Below are 9618 nucleotides of genomic sequence, written 5' to 3' on the forward strand. Positions count from 1 at the left end.
AAATGCAATGATATTACAGCTGACTCTTTGACATTTTATTTGGCTTTATTATTATTTATTAGATTGTCTGTCATACAGAAAGGAGATTTAATTTAAATATACAACACACAAGTATAGTATTGAATTTTTTATGCTTGGTGTGCATAAAAATGCACATTATTTTAAAGATCTACAGTATTTGTATCTTTCTCTAGTTGTTTAATTTTTCTTGAAATTTAAAAAAATCTTTATGGTGTCTGCATTTCTGAAGGAACACAATATAATTATGTGATGGTATGCTCTTGGCATTTTGTTGTTATGAGTTTTTTTTTTTGCCTGTGATCCCAGAGAAGATTGTTAGTGTCCTGCAGACAATAATTGTTCAACACACAAGTAGGGCTTCATACTTACACTTCCTCTTTTCAACTGATCCTCTCCCTGAAACCATTAATGAAACTCCGTTTATCTATTAACACCTAACACTACAAAAATTCTGTAGAAATGACAGTATTAATGTCAGCTGTTTGCCAGTAACTTACTGTAGATTTAAATATATGTTATTTACTGGCAACAGTTTGTTCAACGTTAAATGAACATTAACAAGTCTTTTTATTTACAGACTAAAACTATAAAATAACAGCCTCATGCAAAGCATTCTGGGAACCAAAATATTAAGGAAACAACAGAAAAAGGTTGATGAAGAAATGCTTGGCATGAGGCTGTTATTTTATAGTTTTATTCTGTAAATAAAAAGACTTGTTAATGTGTAATGTTCATTTAACTTTAAAAACTGTTGCCAGTAAATAACATACATTTAAATCTACATAAGTAACTGGCAAACAGCTGCATAACTACAGCTATTTTTTTAACAGTGTGATAATAAACCGGTGGTTTAAAATCTCTCATACTCCCAGGGTTTAACATGATAAACTTGTGGCTCTATAATGCACACATAATTTGCCATCAAAAATGCTTTGAGTAAAAATGATTGGTCAAGCATACAGTCTTGTTCAAAATAATAGCAGTACAATGTGACTAACCAGAATAATCAAGGTTTTTAGTATATATTTTTTTATTGCTACGTGGCAAACAAGTTACCAGTAGGTTCAGTGGATTCTCAGAAAACAAATGAGACCCAGCACTAATGATATGCACGCTCTTAAGGCTGTGCAATTGGGCAATTAGTTGAAAGGGGTGTGTTCAAGAAAATAACAGTGTGGCATTCAATCACTGAGGTCATCAATTTTGTGAAGAAACAGGTGTGAATCAGGTGGCCCCTATTTAAGGATGAAGCCAACACTTATTGAACATGCATTTGAAAGCTGAGGAAAATGGGTCCTTCAAGACATTGTTCAGAAGAACAGCGTACTTTGATTATAAAGTTGATTGGAGAGGGGAAAACCTATAAAGAGGTGCAAAAAATGATAGGCTGTTCAGCTAAAATGATCTCCAATGCCTTAAAATGGAGAGCAAAACCAGAGAGACGTGGAAGAAAACGGAAGACAACCATCAAAATGGATAGAAGAGTAACCAGAATGGCAAAGGCTCAGCCAATGATCACCTCCAGGATGATCAAAGACAGTCTGGAGTTACCTGTAAGTACTGTGACAGTTAGAAGACGTCTGTGTGAAGCTAATCTATTTTCAAGAATCCCCGCAAAGTCCCTCTGTTAAAAAAAGGCATGTGCAGAAGAGGTTACAATTTGCCAAAGAACACATCAACTGGCCTAAAGAGAAATGGAGGAACATTTTGTGGACTGATGAGAGTAAAATTGTTCTTTTTGGGTCCAAGGGCCACAGGCAGTTTGTGAGACGACCCCCAAACTCTGAATTCAAGCCACAGTACACAGTGAAGACAGTGAAGCATGGAGCATGATATGGGCATGTTTCTCCTACGATGGTGTTGGGCCTATTTATCGCATACCAGGGATCATGGATCAGTTTGCATATGTTAAAATACTTGAAGAGGTCATGTTGCCCTATGCTGAATAGGACATGCCCTTGAAATGGTTGTTTCAACAAGACAATGACCCAAAACACACTAGTAATGGCAAAGTCTTGGTTCCAAACCAACAAAATTAATGTTATGGAGTGGCCAGCCCAATCTCCAGACCTTAATCCAATTGAGAACTTGTGGGGTGATATAAAAAATGCTGTTTCTGAAGCAAAACCAAGAAATGTGAATGAATTGTGGAATGTTGTTAAAGAATCATGGAGTGGAATAACAGCTGAGAGGTGCCACAAGTTGGTTGACTCCATGCCACACAGATGTCAAGCAGTTTTAAAAAACTGTGGTCATACAACTAAATATTAGTTTAGTGATTCACAGGATTGCTAAATCCCAGAATTTTTTTTTGTACAAAATAGTTTTGAGTTTGTACAGTCAAAGGTAGACACTGCTATTTTTTTGAACACACCCCTTTCAACTAATTGCCCAATTGCACAGCCTTAAGAGCGTGCATATCATGAATGCTGGGTCTTGTTTGTTTTCTGAGAATCTACTGAACCTACTGGTAACTTGTTTGCCACGTAGCAATAAAAAATATACTAAAAACCTTGATTATTCTGGTTAGTCACATTGTACTGCTATTATTTTGAACAAGACTGTATGTGTAACATATATCATTATTCACAATCATTCCTTGTACTACTGTAAATTCAGAAATGCAGATGCTGTCCACCCACCATGTTCTCAGTGACCCCATTTTTTTCTTTCAAGAACAAAAGTTCATCTGCAGGAGTAAAGCTGTGCTGCTGATAGATGCCAGTGCTCTCCTCACTGCCAGTCAACATCTTTGGCAGCTAACATTATGAGTTTAGACACTTCTAGCATATGATTATCTTAAATTAACTACACTTCTTATGAACAATATATTTACATTTTATTTTTACCTGTTACTTTTTTGTCCACTCAAGTTGCTGCTTTTGAAATGTACCCCCAAATAATTTTTTTTTACATTTAAGTTACATTTAAAGTTAAATGTATTAAAATCATTCATCTGCTAAATAGTTATTATATAGGTTACTTAGTAGTCTTTTAAAAGTTAAGATCTGTGTTATATTAAAAAAGTACAGTATATAAAAATACAGAAAAAGTAGAAGCAAAATGGAGCTACACTAGCATTGACAGGGATTGAACCCGGGTCGCTGAATCACTGTTGAGAGCACTGACCACTAGGCAGGCTTTCATGTGATCGTTTTAAAATATGACAATATATTTAAATTTAGTTGCTGCATGAAAGGATTTAATCCATAAGGACTTTCCAGCTATTTTGTGGGTTTGTTTATTGCAGCAGTATTATAATTTATAGTCATTAGTAAATTCTTCATACATTTTTATCAAAAATTACCGCTTTCGCTTTAACTTTGATCAATTTGATCCACGCTCGACCTCTAGGGCTGCTCAAGAATAGCGTGCACGTGCAATTATCTTGACTAGGGAAATCTGGATCAAATTAGTTGGATTGCGTAAACTTCATTTACCTTTTTTGAAACCTCTTTAGTCTCTTCTCATTTGTTAGGTTAATTCAAGTCGAGTTTGTAACTTTAATCCTTGCTTTTCCAAGCGAGTTTTTTTAAATAGCCCTCTGGTCTCCTTCAAATTAGGAAAGAAAACTTCCTATAGAAGTTCCTAGAGAAGGCTATTATTTGTCGAGATGATAGATAAATCAGATAATTTGCTTAGTGCCCCCTCCCTGTAGTGTGATGTCATTACTATTAAAAGGACACTCCACTTTTTTGAAAATATGCTCATTTTCCAGCTCCCCTAGAGTTAAACACTTGATTTTTACCTTTTTGGAATCCGTTCAGCTGATCTCTGGGTCTTGCGCTATTACTTTGAGCAAAGCTTAGCATAATCCATTGAATCAGACCATTAGCATTGTGCAAAAATAACCAGAGAGTTTCAATATTATTATTAATAATAATTCTTATTTAATATTTGACTCTTCTGTAGTTACATCGTGTACTAAGACTGACAGAAAAATTAAAAGTTTAGATTTTCTAGGCAGGTATGGCTAGGACTATATTCTCATTCTTGCTTAGTAATCAAGGATTTTGGGGCTGTAACATGGTTGCAGAAGGCGCAATGATATTTTGCATCAGCCAAAAATAGTCCCATTAGTTACTTTCAATGGCAGAGGACTATTTTCAAGCAGTGCGTAATATCATTACGCCTGCTGCAGCCATGTTAAAGCAGCAAAGTCCTTGATTATTATGCCAGAATGAGAGTATAGTTTACCTTTCCTCTGGGTGCAGTATGCAGTAAGAACGTGACAAATTTGCAAAGCGCACTTCCGCATATGCTTAAATACAACTTAACTCTTTCCCCGCCATTGACGAGATATCTCGTCAATTAAGAGAAAACGCTTCCCCGCCAATGACGAGATTTTCCGTCTTTCCGCAATACCGCTATTATGCGCCATTCCGCAACTTTTTAAACCCGGAAGTATTGCCCTATGGCAAGCTGCTGCATGTCCGTGTCTGTTTTAAAGATCGCTCTGAATGGGATCTCTATGAAAAGTCCGTCATAAAAATGGAATTATCTCTGCTTTTTGATCAAAATATGGTGTTTTTGCAAAAACCTACCCATATTCAAAAGCTGATTGCAAAATAACCACTAAAGGTAGGATGAAACGGTTTTTTTTTGTTTGAAAGCAGAGGGTCTGTTCATTCATTTGGTATATTGTATGTTTATATATTTAAAGAAGAACATTTTCTGGAAGGCATTAAACTTTGGTGAAAATCATGAAAAACGCTGGCGCTGGCTGGCAACTTTTTTTAAAAACGCTGGCGGTGAAAGAGTTAAAGGCTCTCTTAGCGAATCTGCGAGAAGTTAGTTATTGTTGACGTTTGAAACTGTTTTCAAACAGACGGAGCGTAGCTAACTCCTCCCCCTTCCCCTCCCCCTCCCTTCCGTGCTTTCATGAACGCGCCCAACCCCCACCCCCAAATCCTTTTTGTCGTTTATTGGCTGGAATACTTTGTTTTGTTTTGTGATGCTAGGTTTGGCCACTTGTTGATATTGCCGTTTGTGAAGCCTGGGCTGTCTACAGAGATCGCGTTTTTTTACAGTTTGATCAGCGGACAGGCAGCAAGCAGATAGTGAGGAGATGTTTCCGGTATGTAACAAAAAATGTTTTATGGTCTAAAACGCTTCAATTCGCTTAGAGCGCCTTTAAATGAGGCTCAGCGGAGCACATCGACTGATGCCACGGGTGTTTGTACAGCAACTGTCATGTGAGACAAAGTGAGTGATTAACTCGCAGTTTTGAGGGTAACGCATTACAAGTAACATGCATTACGTAATAATATTACTTTTCTTAAGTAACGAGTAAAGTAACGCATTACTTTTACTTTTAAAATGTACACATTAAAATTTGAATTACTTTTTAAAAAAGTAATGTGAGTTAATTTTCAAATTAATTCATTAATTCTATAGAAAATAATAATGTACTAAATTAAACTGAGCGTAGTCACATAGAATTACACACTCTATGCGTGCAAACATGGGGCCTCATTTATAAAATGCTTCGTAGAAACCATCCTACATTTGATCTTACGATAATTTATAAAAAATGCGTAGGTGTGTGTCAAGTCTATTTAAACATCATGGCTTCCCACACTTGAAAAGGGAAGGATTTGACCAGACTCAGGATTTCACTCGTTCTTCAAATTTATTTGACCAGTAAACATGTGAAAAACCTTTGAACATACAAATAATAAACAATTTAAATTAAATACAATCTCCAACAAAATACATTTCATTTAGACAAAGGGTAAGTATATTTTAAACAGACTGACCATTTATCAACATTTATCAAGGTAAATACAGGTGTTAAATTAGGCATTTCATAAACATATATTGTTCATAATGAATTAAATAACACATCACAAATTTACATGTCAAAAATGCTTATATTAAGTTATTTTCTGATTTTTATAATTAAATATTTTCTAGCAGTTCAGTGTTTTAAGACTTCAATGTTTTCATGTGAAGAATTAGAAACGTCCACTAAGATTTTCCTCATTTAAGCAAAATCCACAAAATCCATTATAAAATGTACTCCAAACAAACATCTTCAATTAAAGTTTAATAAATAATTTAAGCAGTCTCCAAAGTCCAGTTAAGATGCATGAGCTTACCGGTAGCCCTTTTGATCTTTTCCTTTTCCCATGAACTTTCGAGATTTCGTGTTAATTCAGCTGCTTGTTTTCAGCTACGTTGAAAAACAACTGAACAACTCGCGCTGCTTTTATTATCTGGGTTTTTCCGTGTGCTGCTAATTAATAATCTCTCTCACCTGCTGAAGCGCGCTGTGGAGCTGCTGCTCGCTATTACGAGCAGCTGTCACATCAACATGCACCCGCACACAGGCACACCTCCCGGCAGATCGCCAAAACAGTGTGATTCATAAACCGAACGTACGCGCCAAAAACGTGCATATCCTTTTCTTTCAGATGTGAAATGTATAAATTGCAAATAAACTTATATTTCCAAAAAACCTGCAGCAATCAGACAAGCAAAAGTGTGTAAGTCTGCTCAGACCCTGACATGTCGCTAAGCACTTTTCCATGTCAAAGACAGTTTTTATAGATATGGACTTTGCTGTGGATTTTTGTGTGCGCACACTTTACGATCAAATCTGTGCATATGCACTCTTTATAAATGAGGCCCTTGAGTGGGAACAGTTTAAATCAGAAACGGAGATAGAAGGCCAGAGCTTGACATTTATGTGATGGAAATATGCACTTTCTGAATGCAGAAGCTCGTTGGTGTTTTAAGCCCTCAACGGAGCCTTCAAGGCAGCGCTGCCTGGAAGGCACTCCCGTGCCCGGAGCGTTTTAGACAATAACAGCACTGGCGCTAGATATCGAGCCTTCCGCCAGCTTCTGGCAATTCGAGTTCACCATTGGTCAGGTGAGTAGCGCAAATATGGTAAGATAGGAATGTGACTATATTTGAATTCAGCTCAAAATGTTTTGAGCATTTGAGCGATGTGTTTCCGAGTTTTCACTTGTCCATGGCATGACTTTTTCATTTGTGCCAGTTTCGTGTATTGGTTACGCAATTGCTTTTCCTATTTTCTCATAATTGTTGTTTGGGATTGGGGTTAAAATGATTTTCTGTCACATATAATGACATCCTAACCAAACCCCAAGTGAAAACTGTTGAAACATCTGACAAATAAACATATAAACCAATGCTTAAAAGACATCCTAACCAAACCCAACTTTATCCACGCACAAAAAGATTTAAAATTGATACAGAAACCACAAATCTAACCGAATTTCCCAAGCGACAATGGTTTGAAAAAAGGAAAACAACTGAGCAACCAATACGTGAAACTGGCACGAAAAAGAAGGTCGAGCCACGGACACGTGAAAACACGGAAACACGTAACTTAAACGCTCAAAACATTTCGAGCTGAATTTAAATAATCACATTTCTATCTTGTCATTTGCTGAGAGGTTTTGGGGAATGAAACTCTGTGCACATTACACAGAGGATGCACAGGCACAAGTTGCCTCCAATCTCCATCCTATTAGGTTTTCAAATTTCAAAAAACAAAACAATAAAAGCCACCCCAAAAATAATAGAAGAGGGATTTTCCTTCAAGCCAGGGGAAAGCCTTCATAGCCTCTACAAAAAAAGAAAGAAAGGGCCCCAACAAAAGAACAGGGTCTAAGACCTTCAGCTTAAGAGATCATTTTCACTTCAAAAATTATTTTTGTGGTTAGGATATTTGGTGTTAGGGCAGGGTGTAGTTTAGGGTATTTTTTTTAGTTAAATAGTAAAAAAGCAAGGGGGAAGGGTCGGGTTAAGGTTCAGGGTGGGGTAGGGTTGTCCTGTTGAAAGGACCTATCTAAGGGTTTACTGGTTTTGGGGTAAGGATGCAAGTTGGCTGGGGCAGTAGAAGGGAATGTTTTTAAAAAAAAGAAGAATAGGAATTTTTTTAATATAAACAAACACAAAATAAACTGAAAACCGGGGAATAACCAGGAAGGCTGTCCTCACAAGTGGGAAGTATGTGTGTTGTAGGCTGCGGTCTGGATTGACGATTTGGCTCGACGGCTCATCCTGGCCATCTGATCCTCTTTAGTATAGTGGACAGTGTCTCCGATGGGGTCGAGCAAAAAAATGCGTTGACCGGGAATCGAACCCAGGTCAACTGCTTGGAAGGCAGCTACGCTCCCCACTATACCACCAACGCAGGCAGAAAGATGTTGCTCAACAGGGCTTGTCAGATCCAACTGTTGTTTCAGAGCTTCACTGAATTGATCACAGATTCAGTCGATTCCCTTTCATGTCTGCTGCTGGTGTCTGTTACTTAATAGCCACAAAAACCCAAGAGTACACTTTCGAAAGGGCCATTGGCCGGCGTGACGCCTGCACATACGTGAAGTCCTTGTTAGTATAGTGGACATTATCTCTGCCTGTCATGTGGAAGACTGGTGTTCGATTCCCCGATGGGGAAGTTTCTTTAACTCTCTTGACTGCCACTGCCACTTGAAATGCGAGAGGTATGCCACAAGCTTAAAGGGGTCATATGATGAAAATGTTAGCATTGCCACTTTGTAGGTTTGAGCAAAAATGTGTCGTTTTGGGTGTGTTTTTTAAAATGCAAATGAGCGGATGAAGTGCAAACACTGATCACAATGATGGTGGTTTGTTGAAATTGAAACTCTATTGTGCTGCCAAGTCCAAAAATGTGTCGTTTTGGGTGTGTTTTTTAAAATGCAAATGAGCGGATGAAGTGCAACCACTGATCACAATGATGGTGGTTTGTTGTAATTCAAACTCAATTGTGCTGTCAAGTCCTTCCTTTCTCTTTCTTTCTCTCTGCACTAAACGGCAGTGCAGTGGTTGGAGAGTTCAGATTAAGGAGGCGGTATTATTCTAATAAGATATCCTTATGACATCATAATGAAAGCCAAATTTCAATGACCTATTTTTGCTCACACCTACAAAGTGGCAATGCTAACATTTTCATCATATGACCCCTTTAACACTGCTGTCCCCTGGCTGTTTTCGCATCTCTTGCCGTCCCTATGTTGGAGTTACCCTGCACTTTTGTTTGAAGCCACTGAACACCTTGCGACAAGCAAAACCATAACAAAAGATTTTCTGCATTTGAACAAGTTACGTAGCTCTGCCGTGAGCAGAGCACCCAAAAATACAATAAACTCACAATGGCCCCCCTCCACGGAGATATTTAGTAAAGGCAAAAGGTTAATGCATAGTTGAAGGAAAACTTGAGTTATGCCCAGCAAACCTTGACCGTGCCAGTATCACGTATTGGTTACTCAATCGTTTTTCCTATTTTTTTACCATTGTAACTTGGGATTAGAGTTAGAATGACTTTCTGTTACATAAAATTACATCCTAACCCAACTGAAAATGGTTTAAAACAAAGACGAATAAACATATAAACGAATGCTTAAAATTACATCCTAACCCAAACCCAAAAATCTGACAAAAAACACAAACCTAACACTAACCCCTATCCCAAGCTACAAAGGTTCGAAAAAAGAAAAAAAACAATACGTGAAACTGGCATGAAAAAGAAAGTCATGCCACAGACACGTGAAATTGCAGAAACACGTCACTTAAACGCTTGAAAGTTTTCGAGCTGAATTT

The 9618-nt window shown here is 37.5% G+C and overlaps 1 non-coding gene across 1 annotated transcript; it reads right to left on the reverse strand.

The window, feature by feature from the left end:
* Nucleotides 1-9126: 9126 nt before the first annotated feature.
* On the reverse strand, nt 9127-9241 carry LOC135728433 (U5 spliceosomal RNA). The gene has a single exon (XR_010525578.2). It is a non-coding gene; the product is annotated as a U5 spliceosomal RNA (small nuclear RNA).
* Between the last annotated feature and the right edge of the window lie 377 nt (nt 9242-9618).

The sequence above is a fragment of the Paramisgurnus dabryanus genome, chromosome 13, assembly GCF_030506205.2.
Source record: "Paramisgurnus dabryanus chromosome 13, PD_genome_1.1, whole genome shotgun sequence".
In the NCBI taxonomy this organism is placed as follows: domain Eukaryota; kingdom Metazoa; phylum Chordata; class Actinopteri; order Cypriniformes; family Cobitidae; genus Paramisgurnus; species Paramisgurnus dabryanus.